The sequence below is a fragment of the Peromyscus eremicus genome, chromosome X (genome assembly GCF_949786415.1).
Source record: "Peromyscus eremicus chromosome X, PerEre_H2_v1, whole genome shotgun sequence".
Classification (NCBI taxonomy): Eukaryota; Metazoa; Chordata; class Mammalia; order Rodentia; family Cricetidae; genus Peromyscus; species Peromyscus eremicus.
The window spans coordinates 1,747,308-1,761,931 of NC_081439.1; the positions used below are offsets into that span (position 1 = coordinate 1,747,308).

The following is a 14,624-nucleotide window of genomic DNA, read 5'->3' on the forward strand; positions in this document are numbered from 1 at the left end:
CAGCCCAATACTCTTTTAACATGTGTGGCAGGAGAAAATAATTTATGAAAGAAATACACAGTTATTCCTTGAAATCCTTCCTTTTTAGGTATTCACTTCAACTGAAGAACAACTTTTTGTACCAGTTAACAGAGAGCAGTTTAATGGAACATAGCAATACCATACCCCCAGTAGATAGTTTTAGTTACTATAGTTTCCTCTTGTCAGGTGACTAGTGAACTACCAATGATGTATTAAAGCCCCACTGGCAATATCAACTCTCTGGGCTTATGATTTATTTTCACAAAAAAGGAATCACTAATGAGATTTAAAAAGAAGCACTAAATTTCATTGCAGTGGTTAATTTATATCTTAGCACACGTTAGGCCTTAGTTAGCCTTAGTTAGGCCATAGGCCCAAGTGATAGGATCCTGTGAAAGTGTTTTATAGACATGATTCAAATCTATAACCAGTAAGGGGTTTTTTGTTTGTTTATTTGTTTGTTTTTGAGACTGGGTTTGTGTTGCCCTGGCTATCCTGGGACTTGCTCTGTAGACCAGAGATCCACCTGCCTCTGCTTCTGCTGGGATTAAAGGCCTGCTCCCCCACTGCCTGGTTCAGTAAGGGATTTTTAAGGAGGATTATCCTAGATATTAATTCAGTAAGTTGGAGCCCTTAGCGGAATTGGGCTTCCAAAGAATTCTGGCTACGAATGACAGCATCACCATGTACCCAATAGCTTTGCCTTCAGCCAGTGTTTTCTGATGGTCTGCCCTAAAGATAGAAAATTTCATCAGAGTTGCCTAGCCAGCCTCCATAATGTCTCCCAGACCCACACTGTCTCTCGGTGCATGTGTGTGTATATAAATGAGTCTCTTTCTCTAGCAGAATTTTGACTGATACAATCATCCACTTTACTTTTGTTTTGCAAATCCAGATCTATATGCATCTTAAAAATTAATTTCCCCCAAACTTTTATGTTCTTTCTTTAGACTATTTTTATAAATCAAATGTTTCAAAAAGGATTCCAGAGAATGGTCAACTTTAGAGACGAACCATCCTTGTCCATATTTGAAGTAAACTGTGCTGTCTGACTTAGGAAAGACTTCTTCCTCTTGGGAACTATCATCTAAGTGAGTTCTCACAAGGCTCTGTAATCAGCTTTCTGAAGATAGAAGCACCAACGCCTTGTGGGAAAGAAGCCCATGAAAACTGCTCTAGGTCTCCTTCTGTGTGTGAATTCTCCAAGTTCATCCATAAATCCTGTGTGCTGGATGTGATAACAACAACAACCAAAACCAACTGTGCTTAAAAACATCACAACAGCACTATTTTTCCTCCTTATGTTCTCCAGAAAATTCTTGGAGATTTTTTTACTTTCCTGGGACATAGTATCCAAGTGTTTTCATTCTACTCTTTCCCTGAAGGAACTTCTGGGTTAATTTCAGAAATGGTCTTAAATCTTTTCCTTCCTCCTTTTAACAGGGTTTTCAAATCCATATATTACACAAAGCTGACCCTTTTCAGAAGTTACTTAATATGAATGACAAATATGCATTAAATGCAGCAAAACATATAAACAAAATTGGTAGAGGAAAGAGAAATAACAAAAAGGGAAAGAAAAAAAGCCAGTAAAAAATAAAAGGGAACCAGAGATTAGAAAAGATAGTATAATTATCTATAAAATGTATGATTTAAGTTTTCTAGCAAAAGGGAGCTGTGTGGAAGGGAGGAAGGGGATGGGAAACAAGAGGGGTAGTGGGGGTAATTATAGGTAAAACTCCTGCTCTGCATGTGTAAGCATGCCATAAGGATAGCCATTATTTTTTTCATTTATTTAAAACATTCTCTAGTACAATAGAAAAAAGATAAACTATACACTTCAAAAGGTTCAAGAGAGGAAACCAAACCAACTTTTAAAGAGAATTACAAGTAGTTTTGATGTAAAGGGAGGCTTTGCCCCCAGGGATTTGCTATTGTATCCTTAACTTTTTGCTTTCTTTAAAAAACACACAAAGCAATGTCTCTAACCCCCAAGCACCATGGGAATGGTTTTAAAAAGTATTTTCAAGTAACAACTTTTTCTAATTTTGCATTTTATTCTATTGACCTAATTTGGGAAGAACTTATCTGTAACTGCACAAAACGTAATGAATTCTTGGTATTTCTTACTTAATGTTTCACCCAGGGCCTCCTGTGTCTGGTGGAGGTAGCCAGGTGTAGGGTCAAGGATCCTCCTGAAGTGTTTGTTTACCTGGTGTGGATGTCAGAGAGCAAACAAAGCAAAGAGAATGCACAGGTGAGGGGCCGGTGCTTTCCAACCTGGGGCCTTGGTGCTTGACATCCAGCTGTCTGATGTGTTCTAAACAGTTTGTCAGATTAATGTGACAAATAGTGATAGTTGCTTATCCAGTATCCATTCTTTTCATCTTTTTTGTTAGAATCTCAGTTTTTCAAGACAACAACGTACCTAGTGTAATTATCTCCTTGGCTCCCTTGAAGCTAGGCTAGCTGTATATAAACCAGCTCTATCAAATAAGATACAAGTCTATTGAGAGGCTTCTGACAAAGTTAATGTTTTCTTGATGAAAGAGGACAGCATTCACTGTTTTTTTTTTCCCACTCACCTTCTCCAGTCATTCTGCTTAGAATTCAGTCACAGGATTTAGAGGTATGAAAGCCACTCTACCTGCAGAAAGCAAAGCCACATTTTTTTTGTTTTTTGTTTTTTGTTTTTCGAGACAGGGTTCTCTGTGTAGCTTTGCACCTTTCCTGGATCTCGCTCTGTAAACCAGGCTGGCCTCGAACTCACAAAGATCCACCTGCCTCTGCCTCCCAAGTGCTGGGATTAAAGGCGTGCGCCACCACCGCCCGGCCGCAAAGCCACATTTAAGATAGCAGAGCAGAGAGATGGAAAGGTTAGGACTTTAAAGATACTGTGGAGATTCTGTGTTGCCTACCTTAAAGTTTTGAGCTGTGTAACCCTAGAGTGTTACTATTTCCCCTACCCCTTGGAATCCTGTTTACTAGTTTTCCCCATGTCCTAGTCCACTTCCACACTGGTAGCTTGTGGGAGGTAGTCAATTAGTTGCTGAGTCAGTGGTGTACGTGTCCAAGAGTCTCCTCAAACAATACCATATTTGCATTCATCTGGTTTCAGGCAGTTTCAGGCTATCTGAGCCTGGAGGGGATGTGGACAGAGGTATTAGTATAGGTCCACAGAGAGCTTTGTGTCATTTTGGAAAAACAAGGTAAAAGAAAAATATGTTTAGAGAGGAAAACTAAGACTAAAGTCTAGTATTTTTACCTTATTCTTTAGAATGCCCCCAAATAACTGTCAAACTGGTCAGAATTCTCATTTTGCAGATGAGGAAATTAAAGATATTGTTTAGGTGACAGAGATTTTCACAGTGGTATGTAGCAGGAAGTGCGTCATTCTCAGATCTGAGAGTTCTCTACTCTACTTTTTTGTGTGTGGGGGTTCAACTCTGACGTGACTTGTGTGGAAAAAAAAATCAGTCGTCAGTGGTTTCCTGAAGCAAAGAGAGCTTGGGCCTGTACTGAATTCTGGACAGAATTTGAATACCTGAGATGGGAGTGGGAAAAGGGATTCTAGATACAGAAAGGAACATAAGCAAAAATGAGTTTTCATTGATTGCCTCTGATTCAATAGTCAGGAAGCCTAATGGGAAGGCAGAGGATTGATTTCTTGAAGCAATTATCTGTCAGCATCATGGCCTGTGATAGTAACTGTGGAAAAGTCACTTTCCTCTTTGGGAGGGGGTACATGGAATATAATTGCTGTTCAGTTTTCTTTTTTCTTCCTCTACCCTCTTTTCTCTGCTGAAGATTGAATTGAGAATCATTGGATTGCTAAGCATGCAGCCTACCTCTGAGTTGCATCCCCAAGGTTGCTGTTCCATTTTTCATGGTTCTGGTCTTTAAAATAGTGTTACTAGCTGGGGAGAGGAATTATTTAAGAGTTCCAAAGTAGAATGTGTCCCAAGCTGATCCAAGAGTACAGATTACAAACCCCAGACCTATGCTTTTCTCTACTGTACTTTTATTCTCAGTGTAGGGAGGCAACAAAAGGAAGCAAGGAGACAAGCTCTCAAGTAAGGACTCTAGTTAGGAGGCTGATGAAATCATTGCAGGGTCAGTAGCACCCATCAGGATTTTGAGGTTGAGCACAGAAAGGAGAAAGAACATGACCAAAAGAAACATTGCCCAAACAGCCTAGTTAAGAGCTACTTAACAAGGTGCAAAACCACTCTGACATAATCCTAAAATGTGAGCAGTAGAACTGAGAAAACTGCATGCTACCACTGGAAAGAGATGCTAGGATGGCAAGACTGTCTAGAAGGATGGAAGTGGTACTTTCAGTTTATTATGTGTGAGACCAGGAGGACTATTACTTCGTTATTATTTAAATGCACATATTGGGCAGAAAGTTGCGACTGAGAAAATGGACTCAGATAACAGCCAGCCATGCTTGGTAGGGTCCTTGTAGCTATGAGAAAGGTTCATGTACTTCAAGGAAAGAACATAAGAGCCACAGCCATCCTTCACACACCTCAACCTCCCATCAATATCATGTCCCATTAACTACTTGGATATGATTTGACAATGTTGCTAGAATGTTTCTTGTCTAGAACTATGACATACCAAATCTGACTAAAACAAACTGAATAAATTTTAAAGGAATTGAATTCTATCATGAAGTCAACTCCAGCATGGCTTTCTGGATATACTGACTTTGCCCGTTTTCAAAGCTTCCTTTGCAATCTGAACCAGAATCTCCAGATTTAATCTCCAGCCTCAGGAATTTTTTCCTTTGCTAGATCTTACATTGACTTAGGACAAATATGTGACCACAGATGAAATACTACCCTTACTTTCCCAACATTTTTATCTCTTCCTGTCCTTCCAGCTCCCAGAGAGTTCCTAATATGGCACTTTTGGTGCTGTATGAGGAAATATGATACTTAATAATTGTCTCCCTACTTGTTTGTATTTCTAACATCTTTTATCAAAAAGAAAATTGAGGGTTTTTTTTTTTTGGCTTTTTGAGACAGGGTTTCTCTGTGTAGTTTTGGTGCCTGTCCTGGATCTCACTCTGTAGACCAGGCTGGCCTCGAACTCACAAAAATCCGCTTGCCTCTGCCTCCCAAGTGCTGGGATTAAAGGCCTGCACCACCGCCGCCTGGCAGAAAATTGAGTTTTACATAGCTGGTTAGATACAAATAGTGCTCATTTCCCAGTTCAGAAATTATAATGAGTGCTTGTTAAAAATTTGGTATTAAGTTAATGTCTCAAAATAAAATCTAGATTAACCAGGCATGGTGGTGTACACCTTTAACTTCAGTAGGTTAATCTCTGTGAGTTGGAGGCCAGCCTGATCTACATATTGAATTCCACCTAGAAAAAAAAAAACATAGAGATGAGAGTAGAGGACTTTAGACTCTTTTGCTCTTCATTTGTTTGTTTGTTTTGAGGAAGGGTCTCATTATATAGTCCACAGTAACCTTGAACTCAGTCATCCATCCTCTTGCTCAAAAGTATCAAAAGTAGACAAGCGCTGCACACCTGGACATGATTGACAAATGAGTTGGAGAAGGGTAAAGGAAAGCTAGAGGATCTAGACAAAGAGACTAAGTCCTAAAATTGGAAAATTGGACTCTATCAAAGTACTGGGCAAAAAGAACAGTTATCCATGTAAGGAATCAGTCTAGGGAGACATTTTAAATAATAAGGGAGAGGGGCCTGGTGAAATGACTCAGTGGTTAAGAGCATTTGTTGCTCTTCCAGACCTGGATTCAGTTTCTAATGTCCATAATGGTGGCTTACTCGTAACTCCGGTTCAGGGGATCCAGCGCCCTCTTATGACCTCTGCAGGCACCAGGCATGAAAGTGCATGTACATACATGCGGGCAAAACACCCATACACATACATTTTTTAAATGATTTAAAATTTTTAAAAAAGAATAAGGGAAACATGAACAGGGAGGGTGTGAGTAAAGAAACACCTAAGGACTGTGACAAGACTAAAAGCACCCTTGTGAAGTTAAGTGGCATGGACGGTGGTAGCAGTCATTCTTAAGAGGTGTAGAGGAGCAACAATAAAAGTTGTGTTAGCTGCTTACTTCTTATCCATTAGTCAAGTTAGAAGTTCTTCTTCAACGCCATTGCTCCATTTGGTCACTAAGCAACAATCTTCCTCTCTGGGCCCCAGGGTCAGTCTTTGGTATGGAGCCGAAGGTCACCTCTTTCCAGCTGTCTCTGAGCACTAATCCTTGCCTTCCCTGAGTTCCATTTCAAAAATGAAAAACAAAAACCTTGCCTAACTGGTTTTTGAAGAAGCAGTTCTACTTGCTGTTTCTTTTTATCTTTTGTTTTCCAACATTTTTTGTTTTTAACATTCAACTTTTGTTTTGAAGTAGATAATCCATTTACAAAGTTTAAAGATCAGAACTTTAAGAGGTATGAAGTTCCATTCTCATTATTTTGCTGTTTGAAGGTTCCATTTTTGTCAAAGTCATTCTTCTGGCCCCCATCACCTTCATCTACTTCCTTCCTGTATATAATTTCCTTTCCTCTTTCAGTGGTTCTTACAAGAATGGGTTTCATCATGACTTTTCCATACATGAATACAAGGCATTTTGATCAGATTCACCATTACCTTCTATTGTGCCCATCCTACTTCTGTTGATCTTTCCTCTTCCAAACTAATCCCCATCTGCTTTTGTGAGTGTGTGTGTGTGTGTGTGTGTGTGTGTGTGTGTGTGTGTGACTTTAATAAGGATTATTTACAGGAACATGGGTAACTTAGCAGTGGTTCTTTATGTAAAACACACATACACAAACTTACCATCACCCTGGTTTTTTTTTTTTTTAAACAAAGGTGTACACAATGGGCACACTATTTCAGGTCTTGGTTTTGTAACCTAACAGCAAGATTTCTTCTCAGTAAAAGGAGATCTTTGGTTTTTGTTGTTGTTTTGAAGTGGGATCACCCTTTCTTTGATCCACTCTTTCACTTTTAATGTTTTGCACACTCAACATATATAGGCTTTCTAAGTAGAGGGTCACATATACTTTGAAAAATACTCTCAAGTTATTTTGGCACTTGCCTCCCTCTAGAATAGTGGCAAAGAGACATACATTGGTTTATACCTCAGCACACATATTTATTTCCTCGGGTAATTCCAGTCTTTAGAGGAAAAGTAGCTCAGGATTTGTCTTCTCTTCTCCCCAAGCTCTCTGCCTAAAGGGGATGTTACACTGGGCTGGGAAGGTTCTTTGGCAGTAGGCTAAATACAGTGGAACTTCCAAAGAATTAAAGTTATGTGGTCATTTTCATCTGTCTGGGTGTACCCTTTTGCTCAGGCCTCCCTTTGAAGTAGCTATGCCTAGAATCAGAGACTGTCAGCTTCAAGACAACACTTTTTCCATTTTTTCCCTCTAGCACTCATAGGTAAGACCTTGTTACATCTGTGTAAGAAGAGCCAAACATAGAATATGGGCTTTGAGCCGGGTGGTGGTGGCACATGCCTTTAATCCCAGCACTCAGGAGGCAGAGCCAGGCGGATCTCTGTGAGTTCGAGGCCACCCTGGGCTACAGAGTGAGTTCCAGGAAAGGCGCAAAGCTACACAGAGAAACTCTGTCTCAAAAAAACAAAAACAAAACAAACAAAAAAAGAATATGGGCTTTGACCTTACATCCTAATAGATCCCCATTACCCAATTTCAAGTATGTGAGACTGATCAGAGGGTATTTGACCTAAGTTTTAATTTCATCTGGCAAAATGGAATCAATCATACAGACTTTACACAGTGGATGTAAAGATTAAGTGACAAGATATGCAAAACACTAACACAGTGCCTAGCTATCATGCAAGTGCTCAATAAAAAGGTGATGTTACTGATATTGATGAGTACAATATAATGTTTGAAAGTAGAGGCTTTGAGGGGCTGGAGAAATGACTTAGAAGTTAAGAGCACGGGCTCTTAACTCAACTTCCAGAAGTTCTGAGTTCAAGTCCCAACAACAAGATCTGGTGCCCTCTTCTGGCAAGCAGGGATACATGCAGACAGAACATTGTACATAATAAATCTTAAAGAAGAGGAGGAGGAGGAGGAGGAGGAAGAGGAGGAGGAGGAGGCAGCGGCTTTGGAGTTAAACTGTTCTCTCAGTGAACTTGGTCCAGAGTTGGCTGATCATTTTTTGTCACAGGTAAGTTAACTAACCTCAGTTTCCTCAACTATAAAAACATGTAGATGTAGAATCTCTCTTATTTGTGGAGATTTCATTTGTAAGGTGCTTAACACTGAGCCCAATATCTAAGTAGCTCCTGTACCTTAAATGCATTTAAAAACCCAAACCCAACTAAACTTAAATGATTTATGCTCCTTCAGTTAAAGTAGGAGGTACCTCTTCATATATTTTCTTATAAACAATTTACTTATAAAAAGTGCATGTACAGTATGGCACATTTGAAATGTGTTGAGAGTAAATCTCATGTTGTATTTTTTTCCTCACAGTTTGAACTGTACTCATGGAAAAAAGAGTTTTAGAGGGTAACATTCTGAGCATGTACTACATGTCCTGAGGCTTATTTTTTCCTTGTATTTAATGTTAACATAAAAATAATCAGAACAGCACCTATATGTAGTGCTGTCTACCAGATGCAGTGTGAGCAATACCATATTGGATTCAAATACTGCCCTATCTAGACAGCACTGCTCTAACCTTTGATCATTTATTTGCTCTACAAATACATGTGAACACCAAAAGATTTACTATGCCCCTGACAAAGATGTGTAAAGGATGGAGTAAGCATTTTTTTCCCTTTTGAACAGCTGAGCCCTGGCTCAAGTCAGAGGTGTCTGACTCCAGATCTAACCACTGCATTTACGCACATGGTTGTCGTTTCTTTTCTTTATTTCTGTATTATGCTGTATTTAAAATACTAACGGGAAGAGGGTAATCATATGCTTTGTGGATCCTGGTTGCTACCACAGACTAAATGTAATCACCTTTTAAAGTAACAAAATCCAAGAGTCAGATAGAGACTTGAATGTATTTATACTGAGTAATGGGAAGAAAAACTAAAATAAATAAAAGTAAATTATGAATTTGGGGTTTTAGTTTTCTTATGTTTAGACTTACAGCTAAGCCTTCACTCTAGAAAAAAAATAAGGCCCCAAATCTGGAAACGCTGAGCTTTCCTGGACAATCACACATGTTTTACGGATATCTAAGCTCATATCTGAACATCTGAAGTAGAAAGATGTCAAAAGATAGAGGGTGACAGGTCTAAAGGGACCAAGTAATCAACTTCTCCCTTATGTCCAAAGCAAGTAGCTGACTGTTCTTTATCTTAATTCAGCCTAGCATCAACAAATCACCTAAGCTTCAACATAGAAACACATCAGATAAAAATTTAAGTCAGAAATGTCTGTGATCTTGTTTCTAGTGAACATCACTGATATTCTTAAAGCTTCCCAGGAGCCTCTGTGGACAGAGATGGTAGTTATTACTTTAACACAAAAGAAACAAAAAACAAGTTTAATGTTGAAAAGTGTTTGTTTTTAATTCCCAAACCAAGGAACGTGCATGAAGAGAGGAATTAATTACATAAGAAGCTAAAATTGTATAATAGATGGTGGATAATCTAATCAAAAACATTTATTAAACACAGATCACATTATTGGACACTAATCTACTCCCTATGTACATAATGACGTCTGAGCTTTGATTCTAGAGTTTGGGGTCAAATAATACAGAATGGGCTTTTCATACATTAGTATAAATGCACATAAACACCTGAATTACCTGAATAATATATTCATAGTTGTTTAGTCAACAGGTCTAGAATGGGGCTTATTCTATCCAGTTCCTAGGTGATGCAGATGCTAGACTAGAAATACGAGTAGCCAGACAGGCATAGAAACGGGTTCTTGGAAATCTCTATGGAGCATCATGTGAGCATCAAGCAGGGACGGGGTCTTTCTCTCTGTGATTGTTGGAAAGGGCTTCATATGGGAGGTTGAAGTGTTGTTCCCCTAGTAACCACAAGGGGACAGCAAGGAGGCCTACACTGCAGTTCAGTGACTATGGTATGAGCTGGATAGGTCATCCAAACTTTCTGACCTTCAGTTTTCTTTCTCATCTGTAAAATAAAAAAATTGAGAACATTAGACTCTTCACAGCCCTAAAAACTAATACTAATGAGAAATAAGGATGGCACGTATCTCAGTGGCAAAGTACTTGCCTAGCAAATGCAAAGTCCTGGGCTCCATCCCCAAACTTAAAACTAGTTGTAAATCATTTACTATCTGTTAATAAGTTAAAGAAAAATAGTATAAAAGATTTCATTAATGAGCCTAACAAAGCAAACTACATTTTACAATTGAAAGTGAAACATGCTGTAAGAGAACGGCACTTAAGTCCTAACTGCCACTTATACTTTTTTTTCCCTACTCAACTGCCTAGTTGTGGTGAGGTATATGGCCCATACCACTAAACTGTTTTAAAAAGCATCATATCCACTTTGTTCATCACAATGATACTTAACATTTATAAGTTACCTTTCACTTTCAATGGACACAACAAACATCAGTTAATTAGTTGTCCCACAATTGAAGTTATTTTTCATTAGTCTAATTACAAGTGGACCAGATTAAACTGGAGCAGTGAAGGCAGGTGACAGGAGGATCAGAGTCAGGATGAGAATTCTGAAGGCTCTACCAATTATGTTCGCTATTTATAGGTGAAAATGAACCACCACCAAGAAAGTGAGAAATCACTAAAAAAACAAAAAGGAAAAAAATCAGTTTCTGAACATCTTACCACTAAGGGCCACAGTGTTATAAGCAAAGGGATGACTTATAATGGCTTATCTCTATTCCTCCCCTACATTCTGTATATACCAAGAAAGAAAAACAAGTCAGCAGTGAAGGAAATACTTCACTTATCAAAAAGGTTTTCAACTATTAAGATTTATGCTGATGTTCCAAATACCTGAGGAAAACCAACTTTTAAGGAGGAAACTTTATTTCAGTCCATGTTTTCAAAGGTTTCAGTCCATGGCCAAATGATCAACTGTTTTCAGGCCTGTGGCAAGGCATCATGGCATGGAATTGGAAATACAGTAGAGCTGTTTACCTAATGGTGCCTGGGAAGCATAAAGAGAAGGGGAAGGGGTGGTAGTCCAAATATCCCTTTGAAGGGCATATCAGCAATGACCTTCACTAGACCCTATTTCCTAAAAGTTCCATCACCTCCTGGCAGCACCACAGGCTGGTGACCAAACACATGGACTTTTAAAAATTGTGTATAGCTGGGCAGTGGTGTTGCACGCCTTTAATTCCAGCACTTGGCAGGCAGAGGCAGGTGGATCTCTGTGAGTTCAAGGCCAGACTGGTCTACAAAGCAAGCTCCAAGACAGCCAGGCTGTTACATGGAGAAACCCTGTGTCAAAAAACCAAAAACAAGTATATTCTTTGTAATTTCATATATTAGTACAATGTATTTAGATCATATCCACCACCCCCAATTCTTCCCAGGTCCCCCACCACATCCCCCTTTCAACAGTTAGGGGCAGAGTCTCATAAGCCCTACCTTTATCCATGTTGGAATGTTGACTGGCTTGATCTTGTGCAAGTATCAGGCAGGCAATCACAGTGTTGCAAATGCTGGGCAGGCAACTACAGTTGCTGAGTTTAGGAGTGTAAAGGCTCTGTTATGTTCAGAAGACACTACTTCATAGTAGTCCTCCCTGCCCCTCTTCCTTAATGTTCCCTAAGCCTTGGAGGGGAAATATAATACAGATGTCCCAAACATGGACCTTCTAAAATTTTTATTATTGTCAGAGGGCATACATGTCATGGCACATGTGTGGAGGTTAGAGGACAACTATGTGTAATTGATTCTTTACTTCTTCTACCTTTATGTGAGTTTAAACACAGGTTGCTAGTCTTGTACAGCAAGCCCCTTTATCTACTGAGCCTAACACATGGACCTTTGAGAGATACTTCAGATTGAAACTATTATACATGACTATCATTCACACAAAGACTGGCTTTTTCAGTGTTATACTTTAAAAAAAACTGTTTTAAGGATCCTGTGCTGTTCTTGAAGTAGAACAGTATTTATGGACACAACACAGAAATCAAAAGATTGCAGGGAACCCAATCCCAATTGATACATCTACATCATACCTCCTGCATCTATTTTTCAAACATTCATTCTTTGGGAATTTCATGTGACACATTTTGAACATGTTTACCCTTTTTGCCCAACTCCTTCCATAACTGCCCTCCCTATCCTCCAATTCCTTCTCATGCAATTTTGAGATTTTTTTTTCTCCCATCAAGTCCAGTTTGTGTTGCTAGATGGTTTTGGGAGTGTGGCTTGTCACAGCCTATGGTCAACCTACCAGAGGTCACATCATTAAAGAAACCTGATTCTCTCTCTCAGCAGCTATCAAATGCCAATAGCTTCTTAGCTAGTGGTGGGATTTTTGTGCCCACCTTCCCCCCCTCTGTGTTGTGATCTTTTGTCTGGCTGGAGGTTGCACAAGACTTGTGCATGGTGTCACATCACTATAAGTTCATGTGTGCAACTGCCTGCCTGTTTGTATTCAGAAAATAGTTCCCTTGATGTTATCCACCACCTCTGGATCTTTCCAACTCCTCTTCCAAGAAGATGCCCGAGCTTTGGAGGGAGGGCTGTGATGCAAATGTCCCATTAAGGACTGAGCACTCCACAGTCTGTTATTCTGCATGTTAACTAGTTGAGGGTCTCTGTGTTAACTGCCATCTACTGCAAAGGAGATGCTTTTTAAAGATAAAATGTTTTCTAGAATTTTTTTAAAAAAAGATTTATTCACTTATGTATATAGTGCTCTGTCTGCATATATATGTCAAGGACAGGAAATCAGATCTCATTATAAATGGTTGTGGGTCACCATATGGTTGCTGGGAACTGAACTCAGGACCTCTGCAAAAGCAGTCAATGCTCTTAATCTCTGAGCCATCTCTCCAGCCCTTCAATGGGTTTTGAAGGCATCTTGATTCTAGAGCTTGGAGAACTAACAGTATAGAATGAGCATCTTAAATTTTCATATGCATCAAAATCACTTTCCCTTTTTATATAGAAAACTTAAATATATCTTTTATGAGAAAAACAATGTTTAGACATCAAGAAGTATCCAACAGGAAGTAATTTTATTATTGTGTTGTCATTTCTGCTTGTTCCCAATGCTCCAAATGTTCTTATTGTGCTTGTAGAACCTTTATAAGTAGAAATAAACATAATGTTATATTTTTTAAAACTAATTTGCACTTTCAGTATTTGTTTAATGAGCTAGGAAAGGAGTACAAAGGTTGATAGATTTGACAATAAAAATACCATCTACTTTTATAAACCTGAAAGAAAGTTTATCACAATTCTTTATTTTTTGAGACAGGCGCTCACTATGTATATAGCCCAGGCTGGCCTGGTACTCAATGCATAACCTATACTAGCCTTGAATTCCCAAATGCTGGGATTACAACTGTATATGCTACACCCAGCTTTTTTTTAAAATATGGAAGAGAAAGATGCCTAATCTTAGCAAATATTCAGTCATAATAAAATGTGACTTATTTTAGCAGAGAAAACATTATGCTAGAAATTCCTTATATTAAAATGTTTCTTTTCACTTCTTCAGAGTACCTTGTGTATATACACATGCACATATATACATCAAACACATATACACTCACTCAGCATATAGTTCATTTCTCATTAGGAGGAGACATAGATTAGACCACTTTATTTTGTTTTTAAAATTAAAAATTGTGTAATGAAACACCCAAAAGCAAAATAAAAATTGTATCAAATTTTGGTACATGTATGAATAAATATAGAAGTACTCATCAAAAAGTGTTAACCCATTTTAAAATTTTTAACATTTATTGCAAAGCACATTTTATAAACACTAGATAAATTTACATATAAAAGCTACACATAAATATACAGATCCAAAAGAAAAATAGCAGTACTACTAATGCAAGAGAAATAAACTAAGATGTTTAAACAAATATGACAATAAAAATCATTTTCATTGCTATTTATTTTTCATGAATTAAAAACTACTCAGAAATGAAATGTAGTTAGTATATCATGATTACTACCAAAGTTTAGAATTGCAGAAACAACTAACATAGAACTAATTATTTTAAAAATCTTTCAAATATTCAATAGCCAACTGGCAATTATTAATGTCAATAAATATCCAACATCAGTAAAAGTTCTTATCTGAGTAGACAATATTAGGCTTTGGTTAACAGGCTAAATTTGGTGGGAAAAAATCTTAAATTAATGTCTCATTTACATTATATTCCTGAGTTTTTGAACAATGCTACAGATAAGATAAAAAAACTCAATGTATAGCTTTGTATAACATTGCATTTTAGTTCTAAAAAACAAGTATTGAGATTATTTTAAATGTGAATCATGACATTTAATAATCAAGACAGAAACAAATGTATTTAATTTAGCTTAGCTCAGGGAAACATTAATGCCTCTGACCACAATTTGCAAAGATTATTTGTAAAATATGATAGAAATTCTATTATACCTTCCAGCAGTTTTTATT

The 14,624-nt window shown here is 38.0% G+C and overlaps 1 protein-coding gene and 1 long non-coding RNA gene across 2 annotated transcripts in view; one reads left to right on the forward strand and one right to left on the reverse strand.

The window, feature by feature from the left end:
- LOC131899187 (uncharacterized) overlaps window positions 1-14,624 on the forward strand; it is a 34,848-nt gene that overhangs the window by 15,000 nt on the left and 5,224 nt on the right. The gene's annotated exons all lie outside the window — the stretch shown is intronic.
- Window positions 13,188-14,624, reverse strand: part of Rp2 (RP2 activator of ARL3 GTPase) — a 36,442-nt gene continuing 35,005 nt past the window's right edge. The window contains exon 6 of the mRNA XM_059250581.1: window positions 13,188-13,275. The gene's annotated coding sequence lies outside the window, so the exon portion shown is untranslated. The remainder of the gene's footprint in view (window positions 13,276-14,624) is intronic.